This window comes from Dendropsophus ebraccatus, chromosome 9 (assembly GCF_027789765.1).
Source record: "Dendropsophus ebraccatus isolate aDenEbr1 chromosome 9, aDenEbr1.pat, whole genome shotgun sequence".
Taxonomy (NCBI): Eukaryota; Metazoa; Chordata; class Amphibia; order Anura; family Hylidae; genus Dendropsophus; species Dendropsophus ebraccatus.
Window position 1 is genome coordinate 99,539,466 of NC_091462.1, and position 27,575 is coordinate 99,567,040.

General features: G+C 43.3%; 1 protein-coding gene and 1 long non-coding RNA gene across 2 annotated transcripts in view; both read right to left on the reverse strand.

Annotated features, from left to right (window-relative positions):
- RAB26 (RAB26, member RAS oncogene family) overlaps window positions 1–27,575 on the reverse strand; it is a 270,507-nt gene that overhangs the window by 56,073 nt on the left and 186,859 nt on the right. The window lies entirely within an intron of this gene.
- On the reverse strand, window positions 7,078–13,078 carry LOC138801330 (uncharacterized). The gene is made up of 3 exons (XR_011364603.1): window positions 13,023–13,078; window positions 11,351–11,535; window positions 7,078–7,502 (listed from the first exon to the last, which is right to left on the reverse strand). It is a non-coding gene; the product is annotated as an uncharacterized lncRNA (long non-coding RNA).

Below are 27,575 nucleotides of genomic sequence, written 5' to 3' on the forward strand. Positions count from 1 at the left end.
AGTTCATCTTCAGGGTTGTCCCTTGTTTTATTCCTTGACAATACCATTAAAGTGAACCTCCTCCTCTGAAGAAATCATTGTCTTCCTTTTTTTTAGATGGATCCTTTAAATGAACACCGTCGATTTGACCCACATCCTTCCTTTTAATAGGCAGTTTGATTTCTAACATTTCTACATCACTGCATTTACTAAAAGTCACTCCTTACCACAGAAAAACTGGCCATTAGGTGTCTCTCTTGCCTCAAATTTGCCATCTACCGCCCGTTGCCCAGGAAAATCTGTCTCTAGTAACAACTAGATAGGACAGAACACAAGAAATAGGAAAATGGGAGAGAGCCTGAGAAAGCCTGTGTGGTGCACCTGCATGCTGAGCCAGTTTGTCTGCTGGAGATAATCCACACAGTTCCTGAAAAGTAAAACAAGGCTTCTCTCTCATGTCTTTTTACCCACAACCCTCAGAACAGATGTTCATTGTGTAAATAGCAGTGTTCGTACTCTTGCATGTCTACAGTGCTGCAGGGTACTCTCTACCTCTCTTTAGCTACTCAGCAGAGGAAGGTCGGTGCAACCTCTTTTCTTGCTGTGATGTTGAGTTTATTTCTGCTCACGAAGCTCATTGTAAACCCAGTACACATGCTATCAATCATAACTTTCTGTGTAAACCATTCCCTAGCACCTGTTCAGTGCACATCTACACGCACTATGTCATAGTATTGCAGAGAGGAGTATGTGCTGTGCTGTGACGGGCCAGAGAAGTAAGGGAAAAGAAGCAGTGTGTGTACTACTGGCAAACAGTCCACCCCCTACAATGCAGGAAAATAGCTGTGCACCATGCAGGGGACTATATGGGTCTCAATAACAGCAGTGAGAACACTTAAAGGAGAAGTCCGGTAAAAAAAAAATTAAAGTATTGTATTGCCCCCGAAAAGTTATACAAATCAACAATATATACTTATTACGGGAAATGCTTATAAAGTGCTTCTTTCCCTGCACCTACTACTGCATTAAGGCTTCACTTCCTGGATAACATGGTGATGTCACTTCCTGGATAACATGGTGATGTCACTTCCTGGATAACATGGTGATGTCACTTCCTGGATAACATAGTGATGTCACTTCCTGAATAAAATGGTGATGTCATGACCCGACTCCCAGAGCTGTGCGGGCTGTGGCTGCTGGAGAGGATGATGGCAGGGGGACACTGAGGGACACAGGGCACTGGAGGGACATTGAGCATCCCTCTGCAATCATCCTCTCCAGCAGCCACAGCCCGCACAGCTCTGGGAGTCGGTTCGTGACATCACCATTTTATCCACGGTGTATAACTTTTGTAGGGCATCACAATACTTTAATAAAAAATTTAGCCGGACTTCTCCTTTAAATCACCCTGTCACAACTTTCTCTCCAGCTGTTGCAAAACTACAAAACCCACCATGCCTGGTGTCTAGGCATGAAGGGAATTGTAGTTTTACAACAGCTAGAGGGCCTAAGAACCATAATCAAGCCTATAGATCAGTAACATACAATAAAATTGTGCCTGCGGCTAAAGAAGGTGCTTCCTAAAATAACATATTTGAAGGAACTGTTACTTAAGCCACTTCTTACTTTATTCTTTAAACACTGGGTTACAACACTGGGTAACGCCTACAAGCCAGTTCTGCCGTTTCTCCCTCCAGCAGTGAAGTGGTTACAGCTAGGAGAGTGCCAGAAGGAGCTGGCAGTGAGCCGGATCTTCTGAGTAACATATGCAAGCGTCTTGTTAACTGGATTTATCCATGGGGCCCTGCACACCTGCATTACTTCAGGAATCAGCCGGGATGCTATATTTAACCCCGCACGCCGTGCGGCTTCATTAAGCAAGGACTCAATATGATTGAAATTTAAACAACATGTGCATCTGTTGTAAAGATATTATAGGTGGGGCATGTGAGCTGAGCCCCCCTCCTGCTGATGGGGGTATTTAACAATACAATTGATCCCATTGCATTATACAGGACTACAATACTTCCTTTGGCTTCATCCCGTAGGCTTCCATTTATGCAAAACACAACTACTTTTTATTGTAAGAACAGCACCACCCCTGTTCTCAGGTTGCGTGTGGTATTACAATTCAGCTCCATTCACTTCAATGGAACTGAGATGCAAAACCCACACCCAGAAGCGGCCATGTTTTTCAAAGCCTGCATAATCCCTTTAAAGAGGTTATCTAGCCTGTAAAAATTATCCTATTCAAATGAAAGAAGCAACACTGAAGTTCCTGCCACAAGTGAAAGTAATCATCAAAGAGGCATCGTTGCCCCTTCAACCAGCTCACCGGAATGGGTAACGAAAGTCGGACCACTGCTGATCTAATATTGATGACATATGTGGACTATAGGCTATCAATTGTTATAGGATGGGTAACCATTTTAAAGGTTATGTCAACCTTTATAAACATTTTTCAACAACTATATAAACAGCTCAGAAATCTGTGTTTCCATGGTTACAGACTACAAACAAATCCTTTGTAGTCTGATCCTGGACTCATGTTACTACAAGTATTCTGTCCTTCTTTGTGAAAATGTATAAGGTTGTTTCCTGTCCTGAGGATCCATAGCATATTCAGATGTAGTGGTTAATTGTCACGTCTACCGATTTCTTGGATAGTGTAGCAAAAGAAAATATCATGGCGCCACATCTGAAAGTACTGTAATTTTTTTTTTTTTTTTATATTTCAAATATAGTGTAGGCCTTGAAAAATGGGTGCATATTAAAGGGCACCCTATAGACATTTGAAGCTCTCTGGGCCTAGTGGTTAGAAGGTTCTAGCACCTACTTATAGGAATGTTATATAATCTTATGTCCTGTTTTCCTCTGAGGACACTACTTATGCTGTAGACTTTTATCTTTACTTTATGTACTATGGAACATTTTATTCTTTATTAGTTTTGGCTATTTATGATGGCATGATGGGAATTGTAGTTTTGAAAAAACTCAAGGGCTGAAGGTTCCCCATCCCTAATCTAATACAATGAGATTAAAGTGACTGTACCACCAGGCCCAGGCTGAAGCACTGGAGGCGGGCTGACCCACCCTTAGTGGGAGAAAAAAACCCTCCCCTCTATGATAGAGTTCCATTGATTCTAATGAAGTCACGTCATGGAGGGGCTGGGGTTTCTTTCCACTGGGGGTGGGTCAGCCCGCCTCCAGTGCTTCAGCCTGGGCCTGGTGGTACAGTCACTTTAAGCTTACAATACTAGGTTCTCCTCTAGACCTGGATTTTATGTAGCTACATCTTGTATTGCCAAATAAAAGACATAAATCCCCATATAGTAAATGTATTGCAGCGGCTTCACATCTCTTATTACTTCTACATGCCCCAGAGGCCCCTGTGATAGTGCTGCCGGTACAATGTTTATCCTTGTAAGGTGATGTGTTATCATATCGTGCTCCTGAATAATTTACAGGAAACAATATTCCACAAAAATCTGTACATTCCCCATAATACCAAGTACTTAGGTATCTAGTATCGTACAGAAAGCATGCCGCTACCTAGGGCGACTAATTGAGACATCTACTAATTGAGTTGTGTCTTAAAGGAGAAGTCCAATGAAAATTTTTATAAAAGTATTGTATTGCCCCCCAAAAGTTATACAAATCACCAATCTACACTTATTATGGGAAATGCTTATAAAGAGCTTTTTTCCCTATACTTACTACTGAATCAAGGCTTCACTTCCTGGATAACATGGTGATGTCACTTTCTGGATTACATGGTGATGTCATTTCCTGGATTACATGGTGATGTCACTTCCTGGATAACATGGTGATGTCACTTCCTGGATAACATGGTGATGTCACTTCCTGGATTACATGGCGATGTCACTTCCTGGATAACATGGTGATGGTTCCCCATCCCTGAATTACAGTATGTGTTACCTATGAACTTAATAGTCAGCCCAAGAGGATGGATGGTTGCTAGGCAACCTAAAGTAAGATGGCTTCTGTTGTACATGAGATGAGAAATAAGTAATTGAATATACAATAACATTGTGACATCACTCAGGGGAGGCAGCCATATTGTGAGCTATGAAAAACAAAATCTTATTACATCACCATGATAACAATATGAAATGGCGTCTTCTTGCACATTATAAAGTATTACTATAATAATGCCGCCATTACTCATCCCTGACACAGGGTCGATCCCATCACCTCAGAGATTAAAAACTACAGCGCATTTCGTCACGACGATAAAACCCCACGCCTCATCATTTACATAGTAATTGAAATGTTCCAACACCTTGAAGAGAACAATCTTAGTCTCCCTTAATGGCGCTTTCAGAAAAGAAGAAGGAAATTACAGTATAAATTTGGATTTCCTACAATAATTTAGAAGCGAGGATTGGTAAGGAGCACAGCACGGAGGGAAGAAAAGTAATAAAAAAAAAAAAAGCAGCTTCTTTTGGAGGAAAAAAGTGTTGCTGACCTTCAGCGGCGAGCTGTACGGCCACAGATCACAGCCCGTGTCACTCGCTGTATTCTGGGGCTAAATATACTAATTTTTTTTACAAGGGGTTATTCAGGTTTAGAGAAATATAGTAGTCACTTCCTTCCAGAAACAGCACCCCTCTTGTCCTCAGTTTGTATGTGGTATTGCAGCTTAGTTCCACTGAAGTGAATGGGGCTAAGCTGTTTTTCCAATCCCTTAAATGAATTAGTGTCGTCAAAAAATGATTTCTTGTTTAAATGTTTTTATGTTAGGTATATTTTTAAAGAATTTTTCTTGACATTTTTTTTTTAATTTTTCATATTTTTATCTATATTATAAAATAATCCTGATATCTTGTAGTTTTAATTCTCAACACTGGGGCTAAAACTAAGCTGACACTTCCAGGTCTGTCTGTGGTGATGAGACTGCTGTAAAGTGATCTGTAAAGCATTGCAGCGACATGTGACACCAGTAGATAGAGGAGACATTAGCAGCTGTGGAATGACCTTTTCAAAGGTCACAGAGCACACTCAATGTTGTTTCACATTCATCTTAAGTAGACAGAGTTGGCCTATTGTCGTCTATGTCCATGAGTCTTGCTGTAAAGCATGTCATTAAATGCTGTTAAGAACAGCCCAGGCAATATGGCAGCCCCCATAACAATGTACAAAAAGTGAAAAAAAAAAATTTTAAGTCCGAAAGAAACAGATTAGAATAGAAGAACATGTTTTAGTATCTAACTCTAATCTTTAAAAGAAAATTTACATGACATATTCCATGTTCCCTTTATTTTTTGAGCAGTGTATATGGTTTATGGGCCCATTTCCTGTCTCATCGGTGGCTCGGGGTGCTCCCCTTGTATACAAACACCTGCAGGATGATTCCACTACAGCAAGGATAAAGCTAATGATACAATCAGAAGACTGCTGTGTATATCCGAGGCACAATAAAGGGAATCCTGACAATCCTCTTCACCCGCTATTCCAGGAGGGGCCCATACTGTGAGAACAGGTGTACCATCGGTTACTGGTGCTGATAGTACACAGGAAGAGAAAAAAACACCAATCAAATATCATCAGTGTTTCCTTTTCCATTCACATCCAAAGATTTATATACAAATCTGCCAGATCCCTCAATTGCTGAAACTAATGTCCTTACATCTACAGTACAGGTCAGATGACTGCGGATAATAGAATGAACAGGAGAATGCATTAGGAGATAAGACCAGAATAATACACAGGATTTCTTCAAATCTGCAAATGTCTACCCCTCCCGTTCCCCTTTTGAAGACCCTTTAATGATTCAACAAGGTCACTATGCCTATTGCCGGACAACAGGATGTATACACAAAATATATAGATACAATACATTATATTACTTATCCTGTACTGATCCTGAGTTACATCCTGTATTATACTCCAGAGCCGCACTCACTATTCTGCTGGTGGGGTCACTGTGTACATACATTACATTACTTATCCTGTACTGATCCTGAGTTACATCTTGTATTATACTCCAGAGCTGCACTCACTATTCTGCTGGTGGGGTCACTGTGTACATACATTACATCACTTATCCTGTACTGATCCTGAGTTACATCCTGTATTATACTCCAGAGCCGCACTCACTATTCTGCTGGTGGGGTCACTGTGTACATACATTACATAACTTATCCTGTACTGATCCTGAGTTACATCCTGTATTATACTCCACAGCTGCACTCACTATTCTGCTGGTGGGGTCACTGTGTACATACATTATATTACTTATCCTGTACTGATCCTGAGTTACATCCTGTATTATACTCCAGAGCCGCACTCACTATTCTGCTGGTGGGGTCACTGTGTACATACATTACATTACTTATCCTGTACTGATCCTGAGTTACATCTTGTATTATACTCCAGAGCTGCACTCACTATTCTGCTGGTGGGGTCACTGTGTACATACATTACATAACTTATCCTGTACTGATCCTGAGTTACATCTTGTATTATACTCCAGAGCTGCACTCACTATTCTACAGGTGGGGTCACTGTGTGCATACATTACATGACTTAGGGTCCTATTAGACTAATCGATTTTTACCGATTAACGATAAACGATCACAAACGAGACTGTTACGAGATAGTTACGAGATAGTTAACCTGAAATCGTTCACCATATTATACCACACGATAGTCGTTAGCTCTGATCGTTATACCGATCGGTACTACGATCGTTTACTTAACTTTACTCTGATCCCAGCATAAGAATGATCAATGTGCAATTACACTGAATGGTTAGCGAATGATTAACGATGATTTTAGGGTCAGATCTAAATCAATGATTAACGACACATGAACGATTTTTCGATTGTTGCCTGCAATTACACAGGACGATTATTGTTTAAATCTGAACGATATAACGATTTTCCGTGCGATAATCATCCTGTGTAATAGGGCCCTTATCCTGCTGTACTGATCCTGAGTCCTACAGAGAGTAAAACGTGTGGCTTAGGGGATAAGTAAATGATCAGTCAGGTTTGCAATCACATAATCATCTCCTATCTTGTGACTATGATATTCTATGTTATCGTCTTGGGATTTTTAATATAAAACCTTTAATTGTTACATGCGTCGGTGGAAACATTCTAGATCACTGGTGCAGCACGGGAGAAGTTCTGAAGATGGGAAGGAGAGTTTATGATGAAGGAGATGATGGGTGTAGGTAATGGCCATATGGTGAGTACAGGGAGGTAGGCACACAGGCTCTACAATCAGGCTATTCACTTGTAATACTCGTCAATGATATATTGGAGGCCTCATGACCTCCGGGATCGGCACCATATATATCACATTTAAAGTGAACTTCCTTATCGGATCTGGAATAGGTGGAATCCATCATCGGGTCTGCTGTCTGTGCACTCCTCAGTTACACAATAGCTGAATAGGATCTGCTGCACGGGGTTATTCATTACGCTGGGAGGTCGATACTGGAGAACACATTCTTCATAGCCGGGAACCAGGGATTGAGTACTCCGGCCCTGCGGCTACAATTAACAGGAGGTAAATTGTCAGAAGAAAAATGGACGCCCTGACTTCACTATTTTGCAAGCAGAAACAATTTCTTTATGGGTGTAAGGAGGCAATGAAATGACCTACATGCAATTGATGACAATATCTATAGGACTTATATTGACTTCACCTGCCACTTGGGGTAACGTAAAGCATGGGAATTTCACATGTAATGCCAGTGGGTTACAGGCACTGACTGTAGACGATTATGACATATCCCCCCCAACCTATTTTGTTTGTCATCCCAAAGAAGACAATGAATGATGGCTGCAGAGGGTGGCAATAAAGAGTCAATCGTCCACCTGATAGTTTGTCTGTTCTCTAAGTGAGTGCCGATCTATGATATGGCTGTATGTTTAGAACGTTTATAAGCCCATAGACTAAGGGTACTATTACACGGAACGATAATCGGCCAAATCGTCCCGATTCGGCCGATTATTGCTCTATGTAATAAATACATTGATCAGCCGATGACAACGATCATCAGCTGATCGTTGATATAGGTTCTGACCTTTTTTCGGGTAATAGCGGTGCGCGGCCGGCGCTCCAGGGCTCCAGGGCTGCTCCTGCGGTCTTCTCCCTGCGTCCTGCTCGCTCTGGCTGACAGGCCGCCTGGCCAATCACAGGCCACTGCGGCCCCGGCCTGTGATTGGCTGAGCGGCCTGTCAGCTGACAGGCCACTCTGAAGCTAGAACGCGCGGGACGCAGAAGCAGCCCTGGAGCGTGGATAGGTAATGTATGTAGTTTAAACAAGGGCTGCAAGGACATCGGTAACGATGTCCCTGCAGCCCTTGTTAAACGATTATCGGGCCGTGTAATAGGCCCAGTAAATGTGCGACGATCTAGCAGATCGCTGCTCATTTACAGGTATTATCGGGCCCCCATCGGCCCATGTACTACCACCCTAAGGCCTTTAGCAAAGTACTTACAAAGAGCGTCCTTCACTATGGAGAACCTGTCCTGTTTAACACACAACCCATTTAAATGAATGGACACCCTGTAATACTTAGCTTCCCCTGCGGTGGCACTGAAGGGGAAACTAAATACTCCCCCACAGATTTCAGCTAATCGCAGTTTATTATCAAGGGACCCTTCTAATAAAGCAGAGGTTGTCCAAAGTGGAAGGCCCCTTTATATAGGGAAGTGATCTTGTAAAATATTTTTACGGGATTTGCACTCCCAGTAACTTAATACATATGGAGTTATACTGCACATCTTCAGCTAGTGGTGGCTGCAGGAAGAAGGAATTGTATCATATACCTCTATGGCTGTGTGAAGGGGTGCAGGGGGTTTGGAGCTTTTCTATCAGAAAAATGGACCTTAAAAGATATGTTATCAATGGGAGCAGAATTCTGACAGGAATTATATTCAGATGAACGCATTATCGAAGAATTACAGGATTGTACGTCCTTCTTAGAATATGAATTACTTCTAAATGGCCCTTGAGTCTTCTCGAAGACAGAAACCAGGGAAGTGTCTCTCCTATCTCCTGAATAGATCCCTTTGTGCTTGAGTGCTAAGAACTTATTCAGTGCCCAACACAACAGAATAATGCCGCCTGCACAGACACAAGTATACGGCGTACACCTTCAGCTGATTGCTTTATAATTGTGCGCCGCGGACATCCCTGACCTCTGCCCCATAACTGTTTCAAAGACAAAGAACGGATGACGGGGGAATGGGACTATAGAATTGCAGGCGAAATGGAACAACATTGCGGCCCGCCATCAGAGAACGCGAGGACTCTCTGTAACACTATCTACACAATGGGAACACACTAAAAGCTCGGCTGTTGTTTTAACTTTGGCTCAAGGTCCCTCGCTCCAGAAACGAAGAAGAACACGTATTAACCCCTTAACCACACAGCCAATTTTTATTCTTGTGTTTTTGTTTTTTCCTCCTCCCCATCTACAGGCCAATTGTACTTTGTAGTGGCGCTTCCCACTACAAACTGGCTCTGCTGCTACAGCCTGACTGAAGTTATTGACTAGTACCGATAAGGCACAGATCACCCACCAGATCGGGTCAGTGGGCCATTTAAAGGGGTACTCCTGAGGGGAACAAAATCATGCCAGAAAGTTATACAGATTTGTAAATTACATATATTTAAAATCTCCAGTCTTCCAGTACTTATCAGCTGCTGTATGTCCTGCAAAGTGGTGTATTCTTTCCAGTCTGACACAGTGCTCTCTGCTGCCACCTCTGTCCATGTCAGCAACTGTCCAGAGCAGTAGAGGTTTTCTATGGGGATTTGCTACCACTCAGGGACAAAGGTGGCAGAAGAGAACAGTTTGTCAGACTGGAAAAACTACACCACTTCATGCAGGACATAAATCAGCTGATAAGTACTGGAAGACTGGAGATTTTTAAATAGAAGTTTTCAGTTAAACTACAAATCTGTATAACTTTCTGACACCAGTTGATTTAGAAACTATTTTATTTCTCTGGAGTACCCCTCTAAATGCTGTCATTGCTACAGTTCACAGCATTTCAGCAGAACAACATAGGCTGCAAAATGTAAGCCAAGCACAGGCAGTATATAATACTAACTAAACTATATGTAGGCAGCAGTTAGGCCCGGGGCTAGTTCTGTAAATTCTTCCCTTCCTGTTAATATTAGAAGCGCCCGAAATAGACTTTTTTATTCTTTAAATCTTTAGTACTTGGTTTTGCAGATTATAACACTGAAGCATCGGAGCATTTTCCATGAAGGGATTACATGGTGACTGGATTAGAAAAGAGAAAATTCAGGTCAACACTAGATACCCTGTCTACAAGGTTTTGTAGGGACATTAGAAAAGAAAAATCCTTTGCTAAAGATGGCTACCATGTTGTTATGTCAGAGTGTGGTTTGTGACTTGCCCAGCAGGTAAAAAGACATGGGTGATTGATTGGAGAGTTTTTGGTGCACGCACTGGTTCTTTAAATGGCCCCTTTTGTTGCCAGTAAATCAGCAGGGGAGTTGGTATACTACACCTATTTCATTTACTTCATTTAAAGGGAATCTGTCACTAGTTTTACGCCGCCTTTAATGAGGGGAGCATAAACTAGTGACAGAAATGCTGATCAGATCGATGGTTCACTTTCATCATTCTGATTAGCCGTTCTCCTAATATGCAAGAGAATAGGATTCCTGCCACACCCCTTCCCCCGCCCTCTAGCTGCTGATTGACATATGACAGCAGCTGGTGGGCGGAGTTTTCTGCTTCTCATGAATATCCAGGACTACTGGGCTCATGCACATAATGGAGAGGACTACTTATTGCCCATGGAGGATATCTCTGGACCAGCTGCACAGAACAATGTAAGTGATACATCATTCTATTCAGCTTCTCTGTCACTAGTTTATGCTACCCTGAGATAGCATGGCATAATCCTACTGACAGAGTCTCTTTAATATCTTGCCCATTTTTTATATGAAATACATCTGGCCACTAGGTGTCTCACTTACTGAAAAGCTGCAGTCGAGGCTCCGTCACTTCATCAGAAATGAGTCCGATGCCCAAAGAGAATGACTGGAGCAGTCATTCTCTATGAGTGTCGGAATACATCTCTGATGAGCGCGCGCAGGGCTTCCGACGGCAATATCGCGGTGGCGGGAGCGGGTCCAGGACCAGGACTTCGGGGTAAGTATATGGTGCTCGGGAGGGCGGGGGTGACAGGTTCCCTTTAACAATCAGAGAGGGAACATACTGGCACCCTAAAAGCAGGCAAAGTAACAGCAAAAGCAGAGGCAGAAAGGGAAGGAGGAGACGTAGGCCGAAATGCGTCGATGAGAGGAACAAGCTGTGCTCTTATGACCTGTAGACTTTGTTAGTCTTACCTATATCCCTTTTGTTATTTTCCAGCACAAGATGGTGGAATTAGAGACTTCCATCTGTTTCCAGCAGAGTGTCCTTTGATGAGTTCCCTGCTTCCTTTCAGCCTGCGGTATTGCAATGTCACAAGGAAAGCTGCTGTCGCCATCAAACTTTAAGTAGATTTTGGCATAACTTCATCCTCCATCACCTTGAAGCAAACAGGATGAACTTTTGTGCCATAACAGAAGTGTTAACAGTAGAAGAAGAGGGAAGGATTGGCAGATAGGATGCGGAGCGCTGTATTATATTTCAGATTCCAGTGTACCGCCATCTATCATCCTGACACGTCTACCATTACAGTAAACAAGCGAGTATTAATGCAAGAGCTGCTCTGTCTCTCCCAAATAATGGAGATTACAATATAAGAGGGATTTATTTATCTCACAGGTCTTATGATATCTCTCCAGTCATCACATCCTCATAGCTCTTCATTACCGGGACACTACAGGCAGTGGATAATGGAGGCACATAGATTTCTGATTGGTCTAAATAATCGCTTATAAAGGGGTACTGAAGTGAAATGTTGTTGTTTTTTCCCCCCTTTAAATCAACTGGTGTCAGAAAGTTATATAGATCAGTAATTTACTTCTACCTAAAAATCTCAAGTCTTCCAGTACTAGGGATGAGCGAACAGGCCGAGGTTCGGGTTTGTATGAACCTGAACTATCGGCTTATGATTCCCGCTGTCTGCCCGCTCCATGAAGAGGGTGGATACAGCCTGAGGACTGCCCAGAAAACTTGGATACAGCCTATGGCTATGGCTGTATCCCAGTTTTCCAGGCTGTCCTGTATCCACCCTCTCCACGGAGCGGGCAGACAGCAGGGATCATAAGCCGATAGTTGAGGTTCATACAAACCCGAACCTCGGCCGGTACGCTCATCCCTATCCAGTATTTATCAGCTGCTGTATGTCCTGCAGAAAGTGGTGTATTCTCTGCAGTCTGACACAGTGCTCTCTGCTGCCACCTCTGTCCAGACTAAAACTCCTTGTTATCCAGCGCTACAAAAACATGGCCACTTTTCCCCATACTGTTGTCTCCAGTTCAGGTGCAGTTTGCAATTAAGCTCCATTTACTTCAATGGAACTGAGTTCCAAAACCCCACCCAATCTGGAGACAACAGTACTTCCTCTACTTCTTAAAGGGGTATTCCTATCTCCAAAAGTTATCTCTCATCCACAATATAGGGATTAAAGGGGTTATCCAGCGCTACAAAAACATGGCCGCTTTTCCCCCTACTGTTGTCTCCAGTTCAGGTGCAGTTTGCAATTAAGCTCCATTTATTTCAATGGAACTGAGTTTCAAAACCCCACCCAAACTGGAGACAACAGTAGGGGGGAAAGTGGCCATGTTTTTGTAGCGCTGGATAACCCCTTTAACACACCGGTCAGTAGGAGTCCAACCACATGGACCAAGACAAGGCAAGCTAATACCCCTTTATAATACCCCTTCAGCTTTCAGGTCTGGAAGGTGAGTTGTCTATATGGCGTATCCTCAAATTGAGGTCAACTGGGCACAAAGACCGATGTATTGGCACCCTGTAAAATGGTGGATATAGTCAAGGTGTTCTGACAATATGTACTATGGTAACAAGACAAAAATTAACATGGCGGTAAAGGAGGTCATAATGTGAAACCTTCTTGGCCTTCTCTGTCCTCTGTACTAATATGTCTTGACATGAATTAACTGAGACAGACAGGTTGCTATGGGCATGCTGCTGTTGCTAAGAAGTGTTTCCCTAGCAACAAGCCACCACAAACAGGTTGAGAGTCAGTGTGGGCATATCAGTGAGGTAGCCATGTCCCTTCTCATCGTATAGTAATCAGTAAATCTTTTTACCAGCGGATAAACATTTTTAGGGTACAGTACGTTCACACTTACCGGATCCGCAGCAGATTTCATTTAAATTACTGAACACAGCAATCGCACATAAATCCACAGTGATACTGATTGCTATAAAGTCAATGTATGTGTATTCTCGCTGCATGTTTGTTGCGATTTTGATGCGCGTTTGGTGCGATTTTTACATGCGAGTTTTGATTTGCACATGATTTTCACAGGAGAGTTTAACACCACAAAAAACGCAGCTACTTTCGTGCGAGTTTCATGCGAGTTTTGTGCGATAAATACGCAGCGATACAGTATGTGAAAAGGCACCCTTACGCTATGTTCACACACAGTAAAACTGTCCTTTTTTAGGCATAAAACAGTGTTTTGCGCTGCAGATTTTCTACAAAAATGGTCCATTATTGTCAATAGAAAATCGTCCATTAATTTGAACACAAGGGGAAAAATCAGCTGTTGAAAGAGTACGTCGGACAAAAAAAATTAGTTTTTAAATTCACTGGTATCACACAGTGTAAATTACTTCTATTTAAAAATCTAAAGTCTTCCAGTACTTATCAGCTGCTGCATGTCATGCAGAAAGTGGTGTTTTCTTTTCAGTCTGACACAGTGCTCTCTGCTGCCACCTCTGTCCGTGACAGGAACTGTCCAGAGCAGTAGGAAATCCCCATAGAAAACCTCTCCTGCTTTGGACAGTTCCTGTCACGGACAGAGGTGCCAGAGGTGCAGGACATATAGTAGCTGATAAGTACTGAAAGATTTGAGATTTTTGTAATAGAAGTAATTTACAAATCTATATAACTTTTCTGAAACCAGTTGATTTGAAACCATTTTATTTTTCGCTCTGGAGAAAAGCTTATGGGAGGACACCGCCATGTCAGGATGTCCTTGTGCACAGCTAGACATCACAATCTGAACAACTGCAGAGATTGGAGAGCGAGAAACAATCTTGGTGCAAACACTTCTTGAAGAAGGAGACATAAAGTTGCAAGAATTATAACAGCATAACACGTTTCACAGCTAAAAGCTCCATATTCAGATTCAGTACATCAATGCTCAAGGAGCACTTATGCCAAGACTCCCAAGTCTTCTTTATCACTCTCCAAGTACTGCAGTCATTTCTAGTTAACTTCATGCTCTATGTAATTCTTTGTTTCACCACCGGGAGTGCTGTAGGGAAACAAAACCCTTGCTGCCAGTACAACTAATCGCGGGAGGTTTCTGTGATCAGTACAGTCATGGCCAAAAGTTTTTAGAATGATACAAATATTAATTTTTACAAAGTCTACTGCTTCAGTTTTTAAAAAGGCAATTTGCATATACTCCAGAATGTTATAAAGAGTGATCAGCTTAACAGCAATTACTTGCAAAGTCAATATTTGCCTAGAAAATGAACTTTATCCCCCAAAACACATTTCAACATCATTGGAGCCCTGCCTTAAAAGAACCAGCTAACATTGTTTCAGTGATTGCTCCATTAACACAGGTTTGGGTGTTGATGAGGACAGGGCTGAAGATCAATCTGTCATGATTAGGTAAGAATGACAACACTGGACACTTTAAAAGGAGGCTGGTGCTTGGCATCATTGTTTCTCTTCTGTTAACCATAGTTATCTCTAAAGAAACACGTGCAGTCATCATTGCACTGCACAAGAATGGCCTAACAGGGAAGAGTATTGCAGCTAGAAAGATTGCACCTCAGTCAACAATCTATCGCATCAACAAGAACTTTAAGGAGAGAGGTTCCATTGTTGCCAAAAAGGCTCCAGGGCGCCCAAGAAAGACCAGCAAGCACCAGGACCGTCTCTTAAAAGTGTTTCAGCTGCGGGATCGGGCTACCAGCAGTGCAGAGCTTGCTCAGGAAGGGCAGCAGGCAGGTGTGAGTGCATCTGCACACACTGTGAGGCGGAGACTTTTGGAGCAAGGCCTGGTCTGAAGGAGGGCGGCAAAGAAGCCACTTCTCTCCAGAAAAAACATCAGGGACAGACTGATATTCTGCAAAAAGGTACAGGGAGTGGACTGCTGAGGACTGGGGTAAAGTCGTTTTCTCTGATGAATCTCCTTTCCGATTGTTTGGGACATCTGGAAAACAGCTTATTCGGAGAAGACAAGGTGAGCACTACCACCAGTCTTGTCTCATGCCAACTGTAAAGCATCCTGAAACCATTCATGTGTGGGGTTACTTCTCAGCCAAGGGAATCGGCTCTCTCACAGTCTTAACTAAAAACACAGCCATGAATAAAGAATGGTACCAGAATGTCCTCCAAGAGCAACTTCTCCCAACCGTCCAAGAGCAGTTTGGCGCTCAACAATGCCTTTTCCAGCATGATGGAGCACCTTGCCATAAAGCAAAGGTGATAACTGAATGGTTCAGTTAACTAAACATAGAGATTTTGGGTCCATGGCCTGGAAACTCCCCAGATCTTAATCCCATTGAGAACTTGTGGTCAATCATCAAGAGACGGGTGGACAAACAAAAACCAACAAATTCTGACAAAATGCAAGCATTGATTGTGCAAGAATGGACGGCTATCAGTCAGGATTTGGTCCAGAAGTTGATTGAGAGCAGCCGGGGAAAATTGCAGAGGTCCTGAAAAAGAAGGGTCAACACTGCAAATATTGACTTGCTGCATTAACTCATTCTATCTGTCAGTATAAGCTTTTATTACTCATAATATGATTGCAATTATATTTCTGTATGTGATAAAAACATCTGACAAACAGACATAAAAACCAGAGGGCAGCAGATCATGTGAAAATATGATATTTGTGTCATTCTCAAAACTTTTGGCCATGATTGTAGATCATTGTTGGTTTAACAAAACAGCAATGGCCGTAAGTGGACATCCCCTTTAAGCATATCACGTAACATACGCAGTAGTTATCCTCGACATACCATTAATTAACAGAATATTGCATTACAATAGAGGAGCCGTATACCCGCTCACAATACCTCCATTTATATAGACAATTTTCATTTTAGTCGCATGAAATATTTATCCAGGATCCTTTCGCCTAAAGTGCGGCTCCCTGCATAAAAAGCCAATAACGGCAGAAGTGTCATGGTCCATCAGAAGGCAACCATCACGTTGTATTACAAGACACGGCCGCTGTTTTAATAAATAAGATTGATAATAGCATCATTAGGATATATAAATACATTGGAATACGTCCTCTGACTTTCCTCCGGGCGCTCTGCCATCAATAAGGAATCGCTCTCTTTATGGATTTAGACGTTAGACAAAGAAAACCTTTTTAATCAGAATCCGATTGTGTCGTGGCTCATGGCAACCAATCCCCTGTTGTCGTGTAACCCTTTCTGCACTAGTGGATGCTGTATATCAGGGGTGGGGAATCGGCGGCCCTCCAGCTGCTGCAGAACTACAATTCCCATCATGGTATTTTTATAGAGTATATACACTGTCTTAAGCTTTAGGCTTCTTGCACATGGGTGTGAGCGTCACAGCAAAATCGTGCGGCCATTTTTCACCAGTTTTCCCCAGATCTATGTTCACTCACTCAGGTAGTGGGTGGAGCCTAACCTCTATGTTGTCTCCCGTACACTGCACACACATAGAAGAGGGGATCCTGCCCCCCCCATTTCTCTTGGGAGCAACAGCAGCATGGAGGACATTATAGAGCAGTGCCAAGTAGTGTAAGCTGTGAATCCTGCATTGTTGTGAGAAAATACTCACTCATTCACAGCTCCTGTAGTCTCTTTGTCTCTTTCCTCACCCCTCCCCTTTCCATATACTTCTATTGACAGCTAAAACCTGACTCCTCAGTGAGCTGCTATTCCATCTTGCCTTATGAGATGGACTAGCAGCTCACTGAGGTGTCAGGTTTCAGCTGTCAATAGAAGTCTATGGAAAGGGGAGGGGTGAGGAAAAAGACAAAGAGACTACAGGAGCTGTGAATGAGTGAACAATGAGTATTATCTCACAACAATGCAGGATTCACAACTTACACTACTTGGCACTGCTTTATTATGTCCTCCATGCTGCTGGAGGAAAGGTTTTCTGGAGACGTCTTTTCTTTTTCAAATCAACTGGTGTCAGAAAGTTTTCAAGATTTGTAAATTACTTCTATTTAAATATCTCAAGTCTTCTATTACTTATCATTTGCTGTATATTATGCAGGAAGTGGTGTATATTTTCCATTATGTCACAGTTCTCTCTGCAGCCACCTCGGTCCAAGTCAGAAACTGTCCAGAGCAGCAGCAAATCCACATAGAAAACCTCTCCTACTCTGGACAATTCCTGACAAAGGACAGAGGTGGCAGCAGTCTTGCAGAGTAAATGATAGTGTGCCTCCCATACTATGCACACGCAGAAGAGAAGATCTCCTGTTTTCTCCATTTCCCTATAGCAGACCCTTGGAGGCGGCAGTCATATAAAGGACATTATAGAGCAGTACCAAGTAGTGTAAGCTGTTATGAACTATTACAAGGGGGTCCTGCTTCCTCCATTTCTCTATAGCAAACCCTTGGAAGCAGCAATAGCAGCATGGAGGACATAATACAGCAATACAGAGCAGTGTAAGCTGAATTCATGATGCATGTATATGTAAATGTTAAATTTTTAGCGATCTCCAAAGAGTTCAATGTAAACATATATTACCTGCACTAAATTCATTAAATTACAGATGTATATAATGTGTAATATGCGACGTAAGACCCTTGTCCTGTCTATACTCCTTGCATGTTGATGACACCACTATGCCTGGTGCTGGCACTTGACTTTGCTTGCTCTGTCACAGGGGTGGGCATAGATCTTTGCACAGCTATAGTCAGTAAGAGAAATGTCTGTCTGGGGACACTGAGAGCAATGAACACTAAGGAAAGGGAAGGATCAATCTCCCCATATAATCACCTAGTATAACACTGATGTTTCCAATAATCTAAATCACACCGACGGGGTCTGCTAGAGGAATCAGCCATCACTTACATTCCTTTAGACTGAATGAATCATCCCAGATCTTCCCATGGAAGGTGAGACGCTGCCAGACATCTCTGGCCATAAAAGTGAAACATGGCCGATGTAATTGTCCTTATTTCTACGCTGAGAGATTCTGATGACATCCCCTTCCTGATTTGTGTCCTGTCATGGAGAACGTGTGGTAACCCAAATCACTGGCTGAGAGCGGTAACTTTGGTAACAATCTGCTCATGGCTGTAACTACCCTGTCAGCTGGGCCCATTCCCAATGAGAGATGACACCGGATTTGGAAGACAGAATAGATCTCTGCATGCTGTGTGCATCATCATCCTACTGAATTATTCCTGAGCTATGACATCACTGTGTACTATCCCTGTACTGTGACATCACTGTGTGTACTATCCCTGTACTGTGACATCACTGTGTGTATTATCCCTGTACTGTGACATCACTGTGTGTATTATCCCTGTACTGTGACATCACTGTGTACTATCCTTGTACTGTGACATCACTGTGTGTATTATCCCTGTACTGTGACATCACTGTGTGTATTATTATCCCTGTACTGTGACATCACTGTGTGTATTATCCCTGTACTGTGACATCACTGTGTGTATTATCCCTGTACTGTAACATCACTGTGTGTATTATCCCTGTACTGTGACATCACTGTGTGTATTATCCCTGTACTGTGACATCACTGTGTGTATTATCCCTGTACTGTGACATCACTGTGTGTATTATCTCTGTACTGTGACATCACTGTGTGAATTATCCCTGTACTGTGACATCACTGTGTGTATTATCCCTGTACTGTGACATCACTGTGTATTATCCCTGTACTGTGACATCACTGTGTGTATTATCCCTGTACTGTGACATCACTGTGTGTATTATTATCCCTGTACTGTGACATCACTGTGTGTATTATCCCTGTACTGTGACATCACTGTGTGTATTATCCCTGTACTGTGACATCACTGTGTGAATTATCCCTGTACTGTGACATCACTGTGTGTATTATCCCTGTACTGTGACATCACTGTGTATTATCCCTGTACTGTGACATCACTGTGTGTATTATCCCTGTACTGTGACATCACTGTGTGTATTATCCCTGTACTGTGACATCACTGTGTATTATCCCTGTACTGTGACATCACTGTGTATATTATCCCTGTACTGTGACATCACTGTGTACTATCCTTGTACTGTGACATCACTGTGTGTAGTATCCCTGTAATGTGACATCACTATGTGTATTATCCCTGTACTGTAACATCACTGTGTGTATTATCCCTGTACTGTGACATCACTGTGTGTATTATCCCTGTACTGTGACATCACTGTGTGTATTATCCCTGTACTGTGACATCACTGTGTGTATTATCTCTGTACTGTGACATCACTGTGTGTATTATCCCTGTACTGTGACATCACTGTGTGTATTATCCCTGTACTGTGACATCACTGTGTATTATCCCTGTACTGTGACATCACTGTGTGTATTATCCCTGTACTGTGACATCACTGTGTGTATTATTATCCCTGTACTGTGACATCACTGTGTGTATTATCCCTGTACTGTGACATCACTGTGTGTATTATCCCTGTACTGTGACATCACTGTGTGAATTATCCCTGTACTGTGACATCACTGTGTGTATTATCCCTGTACTGTGACATCACTGTGTATTATCCCTGTACTGTGACATCACTGTGTGTATTATCCCTGTACTGTGATAGGGGCTTTACTTTACCTACAGGAACCAGCATGGATGGGATGGGGCAACTAAAGCAGAACATATAGAAGTAGTGGTGACAACCTGTGGTCCTCCAACCTTATGGTGAAGTCAATCGCCAGGGCATAACCTGTATTAGGGGGCGCTCAGTCTGTAATACAGGGACAGGAGCAGAGGCGGCTTCCGTCATCTCTATACCGCCAGCAGGGAGATCACATATATTTTCCACAGACGGCTGATCGTCTATCAATGTCTGAAATTTGCTTCATATACAATGTGGAAGGTGCACAATAATGAGCACAATACAGGACACAATATAAAAGAAAATATATATAACAGAGAATATAGTGCATTACACAGTATAAGGAGCACTCCATACAGTACATAAGACTAAGGGGGACATTTATTAAGTCCGGCGTTTTTTACGCCGGACTTAAAAATGTCCCCGCATCTTCAGCGCTACAGGGATTTATGTAGAGGCGGACTGCGTCTACATAAATCCTGTGCGCGTCGGTGCGCACAGCCGAAAACCTACGCCAGCTGAGGACTGGAGTAGCTTTTCGGCGTATCTTTTGGCGGAACGGATGGTGAATCGCGCGGACTCTTTCGCAAATCGGCACTTTCCGCCTAAAAAACACTGTACGCCAGTTGATACATGTCCCCCTAAGTGTATATTATAGAGCACAGTATGGAGAGAACACACAATATATAGATAGCACAGATACTGTACTGAGCACAGAAAGTGCACAACACACAGTACATTATAGAGAGTGCACTATAGAGTCCAGAGTATAGAAAGTGCCTTATAGAGTACACAATACAGAGAGTGCACTCTACAGTCCAGAGTATAGAGAGTGCCTTATAGAGTAAACAATATAGAGTGAACTATACAGTCCAGAGTACAGAGAGTGCCTTATAGAGTAAACTATATAGAGTGAACTATACAGTCCAGAGTATAGAGTGCACTATAGCGTACACAATATAGAGAGTGCACTCTACAGTCCAGAGTATAGAGTGCACTATAGCGTACACAATATAGAGAGTGCACTCTACAGTCCAGAGTATAGAGAGTGCCTTATAGAGTAAACAATATAGAGTGAGCTATACAGTCCAGAGTATAGAGAGTGCACTATAGCGTACACAATACAGATAGTGCACTATACTGTCCAGAGTATAGAGAGTGCACTATAGTGTACACAATACAGATAGTGCACTATACAGTCCAGAGTATAGAGAGTGCCTTATAGAGTACACAATACAGATACAATACAGGTCGTGAGAGTCCCAACCCAGTTTAGAAATGTGCTCTGCCGGAACTTTATAAGAAGAAGGAGTAGAATACTTGAGAATACTTGACAGTAGTGGAATACTTGATCGTGATACCACCTATTGTCCTGCAGTGTCGGGTGACCCATCCTAACAAGGTGACACAAGATCCAGTCCTTGTTACCTGAGTTGAGCAAGGTGGCCAAAATTACCTGGTTACACCTGCGCTGCGAGATAGAGTACAAAAGGATTCTAGCAACTTTGCTCTATCCTGATCAGTTCCTCTAGCTTTTAGGATACTGTCCTGCACCTTTAGAGAGGTTCTTGACGTGGGTTGGAATGATCCCTGACTTGTCCTCTCCTAAGTGGTTTAACACTGCATAGTTAGAGGGGTTGCTTGAGAAGAAAGAGTCTTTGTGTCTCCCATGTGCGTCTGTCCACTGCTACACTGCGGACTAGACTACACTGGACTTGTTCTTCTGCCCCTGACAGGGGACCTGGCAGAGCCAGGGCCCAGCTGAACTACAGCAGGGTCTGTCTTGTCTTGCTTCCTCTCTCTATCAAGACTTGGAAAAGACTGACTAAGTGTGGGTGTGCACTTCCTCTGCCCATGTGAATACCCCCTACAGGGAATGTAATAACTCCCTTGAGTGGTGGAGGAGCAAGTGTAGAAAAAGAAGAGGATAGAGATAGGTGGAGAAAAGGAAGAGCTATCATTGGTGCACAGTTCATAAATAAACAGTAACCCCTTGCTCACTACAGCTGTGCAATATATAGGTACAAAGATACATAGTAGCGACATCTAGTGGCAAAACTTAGGCATAACTTCATTACCACTTTACTTTGAGTACAGGCTTTTGTGAGGGGTGTACAGACTAGCAACACCCATGGTGGGATACCACAAGTGCATAACAGTGTACACATTATATATAAAGAGCACAATACAGTACATAATATATAGAGAGAGTGCACGGTACAGTACACCGCATATAGAATTGTGCATAGAGTACACAATACAGAACACGGTATATATTGTACAACGTACAGAAAATACTGATTGAAACCAGATTTTTTTTCAGGCCTTACTTAATCTACCCGTATGGACTAGAATGCTATTGAGTAGACAGAAATTGACATATTGTATAGAATATTCAATGATTGCATTTTCATTCTGCCTCGAGCAACGCGTTTCAAGCCGTACCGTCAGGGAAGGGGTTAAGCTCTCCCCAGAGTCAGCCGCCGCTGAAAAATTGCTCTGCAACTCACAAGTGCGAATGGAGTAATGTGCCAAGGCCTCGCTGAAGTCAGACTCTTTGTTCAGCGCTGGAGGTGCTGAGCGAGAGGGAAGAGCTGCAAGAAGCTTTTCAAGGTTTTGTTCCGAGCGGCAGAAAAAAAAAAGGAACTCTGGTAGGAAATAAAGACTTCTCAGCCCTCCAATGCTGTACACTTCAGACACAAGCTTTGTTTTGCAGCTTGTCCTGGTGTTAAATTGGCTGTCAGGGAATAGCGAGGACCTTTTTACAGAACGTCCACAGTGTGACACGGCCAATCGGGATAACATTCATCATACCATACACATGACCTTCTCCTTCTCTGCTAAAGGAAATCTATGAGGCGTATGCGGCCACCGTACAGCTATCCTAAATTACACACCAGACCACCGTTACTACCCTTCTCAATGACAAGTCATGAGGACCTGATGAAGGGATAGATCTGGCTCTGAAATACGTTGTGCTTCTGCCTACTATAAAATGTTGTGATGGAGTACTGCCTTAAAAAGAGTCTAAAGCCCCTATTATTATACGGCCCCACTTTCACAGCAAGCAAGCGCCAACCTGTCAGATAAGCACTCGCTTGCTCCTCTTTCCCCCGCCCACTGCCGACGCCATTACACACGCTGACAGCAAGCACTGACAGTTGCCATCATGGTCGTTTATCTTTCAACATGTTGAAAAACAACAATCAGCCAACATGATCGTTGCCTTTTATTGCACGAAGCAACTATCCTTTGTAATGGACAATAATCGGCCAAATAATCGGCCTATAATCGATTCGTGTAATAGGGCCTTAAGGCGCCTTTTAGAAAGCCCCATTATGGGGCTGTCTATGGAAGCGTGATCAGCGCTCATTTGTAATACCTTTACTCGGCACAACTTATCGAGCGGCCAATCCGCACAAACGGTCCCTGCATCGTCCGTGGGGCCATTTAGATACAATGCTATCGGCCACACATGCACTGTTCACATAGGGAGATGTCTGGCCGGAAACTAATGGTTTTTAGGACAGCTCAAAAGGAGCGGGCGTTTTCCCACACCTCAGCTGATCACTGTCACTTTGTTACACGGGCCGATTAGCATTTCTTGGCGATAATCGTCCCGTGTAAAAGGGCCCTAGAAGCAGGACCAGGGTGACAATAACTTAAAGGCCAAAAATGTCAGAACCAATGTGTATGGAGACCTCCTGAATCTCTACTGGCAGATGATGTCAGAAGAATAGGCTTGTTGTGTCCCTGACTGCGGCTTCTCTCTCCTCATTGAGAACATATGCATTGGCAGAGTAAAGTATGCAGTGGTATAAGAGTCTAGGAATGAGCGGACTCCACTCAGAATCCCACCTGCCTCAGTGTGTCAATAGGACACCTCGTGCGCCTCCGCTCTCCGCAGCTCTTCACTCAAAGAATTGACATGTCGACTCACTCGCTCCTAAACCCTTATACCTGTGCACGCTTTACTCAGCCAAGGGATGTGTTCTCAATGAGGAGAGAGAAGCCCCTGCTGCGGAAATCCGGCTGTTCTACTCTGTGTGAAAATCCACCACACCCAACCCCATCATCTGTCAGTGGAGTATCAGGATGCCCCTATATACTTCATGCTGTCAGAGGCAGGTCTGGGTGCCTTTGGTATAATGTGTATGGGCACCTTAAAGCCCCTATTACACGGGGCAACTGAGAGGAGCAAATGAGCGCTGCCAGCTCTGCTGCTATTACACGCGTCATCAGCGAGCGGGAGAGTACAGGGGAGGCTGCCCAGGTGATCACTAGATCGTGGGGGCAGCCCAGAGCAGATAGCAGCGGTCTGCTGTCACTGCTCCTATTCCATTGAGCGATGGCAGCAGATCGTTGCTGTATTAGGCAGCATTCTCCCGTTCCACGGACGTGGAATGCCTGTAACGGACTCTACCCCGCCCAGGCGGCATCTGTGATAAAATGCTGGGAGCGGGGGAACTATACAGATATGCGCCGCGCTGTAATGAATCAGCCACGCAGCTCTGTCATTACAGTGCGGCACATATCTATACAGTTACCCCGCTCCCAGCATCTAATTACAGATGCTGCCCGAGGGAGAGGCCGTTACAGGCAATCCATGTCCGTGTTTCGTGAGGATCACGGAACGTGAGAATGCAGCCTCAGTCTTTTGTTTTTCAACATGGTAAAAGACAAACGATTGTCTTCTATTACACAAGGCGATTATGGGCCGATAATTGTTTCGTGAAATAGGGCCTTAAGTTTTGTATAACTAGAGTACCCCTTTAAGAACTCTAGTTTCCAAACTCCTTGACTAAAATCTTCTAGTCTCACAACCTCTTGAGATTCTATATAGAACATTTGCCCTTTGGCTTTAAGAACAAAAGTAAAGTTGTCTCGGCTGTGGTCTCCTCCTGCGCCGGAGCACTTGACAGATAAGCTGAGAGCTGCTAATTACTCCCCGGGTGTAGTCAGGGAGGTGAGCTGTATTTAACTGGCATTGTGTCGTCGAGCTGTAGGTGTTGAACAATGAAGCTGTCAAAAAAGAAAAGAAAAAAAAAACTCCCTGGGTTCTGACGGAGCCTCTATGTGATAATCCGTTCTCGACGGGAATATAGTGACAGGAGATGTTAACCCACTGCCTGCTAAAAATCGTAAAAGGTTATACGAATTCTGAGAAACCTTCTTAACGTCGAGAAGTCAGAAAAACGACACTTATAGATGATGTAACTGGCATCTTGGATTGAGGGAACGTTTTTTATTTTTTACATTTTTACAATATCTTACAGTATAGATTATCTGAGGAAGCGCGCATGCGCAGAAACAGCTGTCACACCATTCAGTGATTGACCGGCGTCCACGCCGACTGCTACACACCCTGCAAATTTTTATGTATTTGAAAGAATAAAGAAGATTTTTCACGGTGAGTGCCTCCTTTTTCACTTTTTCACTGGATTTATTTGATTATGGCCACTGCCACCGGGTCATGTTGAGTCTATACACAGATAGTAAATTGCTGGTTCGCTTTTTCTTTGGTAGAAAAGATTGACTAGAACTCTCTTCCAGCTCTGGGACCACCATTGTGAGTTTACTGGATGCCTAAACAACAGGTGTTACTTCTTTACACCTTCTCTAGCTAAATAAATGGCATGAATATTGTCTATGCTGCGGTACCTCAGCCAGCTAGTTTCACAGTTTGGTGGACATGCACTTTAAGCCGACACTACGTCTGAGCTTACTGGATGCCTAAAGCAACAGGTGTTACTCCTTTACACCTCCTCCAGCCAAATAAATGGCATGAATGTCGTCTATGCTGCGGTACCTCAGCCAGCTAGTGTCACAGATTGGTGGACATGCACTTTAAGCCGACGCTACGTCTGAAGCATTAAGCTTATAATAGAGCTCATTTAACAAAAGGTGGTAATATCCTTCTCCAATATGTATTTCATGTACTCCGAGATAGATGCGATAATTTAGTGATCAGAGCGACATGGATTATTCTAAACTCCCAGGCAGCCACTTCATTGATGAACACTACCGTCAACCCCTTCTCAGCCTGAAATGGCCGATAACAGAGTACAATAGACTGCAAGAAATTACAGTAAACTGACTGAGTATCTATCCCTATCGATAGTCGTTGAGAAGACACGACGGGTCTGTTTGTTAGTACACGCCAAGCTCCAAAACAGCTCATTGCTATAAGCATCTCTCTAAATATTCACGCGTTGTGACAATTAACCCCTTCCTCGGTGAAAAACACCTGCTATTCATTAGTTACCATGACAACCAAGCCATTAAAACGGGGACACACGTCGCATTTAATCTCTGACATCCTTTCGCAGGCTCCTATGTATTAAAGATACCGTTGCCCGAGCGCAGGTGAACTCATGGCTGATTTACTTATTGATCTGCATGCATTTCAGATGAAACGTCAATATATTCTGGCTAAGTGTAATGTTTTCTTCTCAGTCATTTGCACACATGAAATAAACATGGCTCCTGGCTCAAGTCACATTCATTAGATACACGTTATAGGACTGCACATCCTCTATAAGGAGAAAATTTAGGACTCATCCCTTTTCTCTTCCGCCATCATAATTTTTTGTCTTTATAGATCGCTGATGCCTCTGATCAAAACACCATAAGATCAATGAATAATGATCGCTTCAATTCAGTAGCGTCCATCCCCCCTAGCTCCATACGGCCCATGAGAGGCCCCCCTGGCGGAATTACTGAAGCGCGGGCAGGTTCCCCTGAGCCAGCGTACACACATGAGCGTCACTGCGTGGTATGTGGCGTATATAGAGATCCACGCACCTGTCTACACACTGGCCCTATGGAGCCCACCTTACCCAAGCTTCAGCTAGCTGACCCGTGTCACCACCAGCTAGCTATATGCATAGTGGGGGTTGTAATCCATGTGAGGCTGTCCAATAGCTGCCTACATTGATAATGTAGCTTTTGGACAGCCTCACGTGGATGACAACCCCCACCCACCAATGGTATAAATATCCAGATGACCCTTTGCAGAAAGACGACTACGTAATGGGAGTTTCTGCCTAATGGTAAATCATGAGTAAATCAGTCGGAAAGTTCCGCCGCGGAATCCCGCCTGTCTCAGTGTGCCATAGCCTGTCTATGGGAGAGTGTGCGCTCCGCTGCTGCTGCTCTCCGCTCACAGCATTGACATAACACTTCTTTGAGCTGAGAGTGGCGGCAGCCAAGGAGCAAACACTCTCCCATAGAGAAGCAGTGTCATACTGAGACAGGTGGGATTCCATGGCAGAAAGTTCTTTACTCAGTGTGACGTCACTGTGCATATACCCTTATACAATTCCTGCTTGTAAGGAATGTCTCTTTAAAGGGGTACTCTTTAAATCAGAAAGTAATCAGATAAAAATAATCAGAAAGTTATATAGATTTGTAATTGACTTCTATTTAAAAATCTCATGTTTTCCCGTACTTATCGGCTGCTGTATGTTCTGCAGGAAATGGTAGCAAAACCCCATAGAAAACCTCTCCTGCTCTGAACAGTTCCTGACATGGACAGAGGTGGCAGCAGAGAGCACTGTGTCAGACTGAAAAGAAAACACCACTTCCTGCAGGACATGGAAGACCTGGAAGTACTGGAAGACTTGTGATTTTTGAATAGAAGT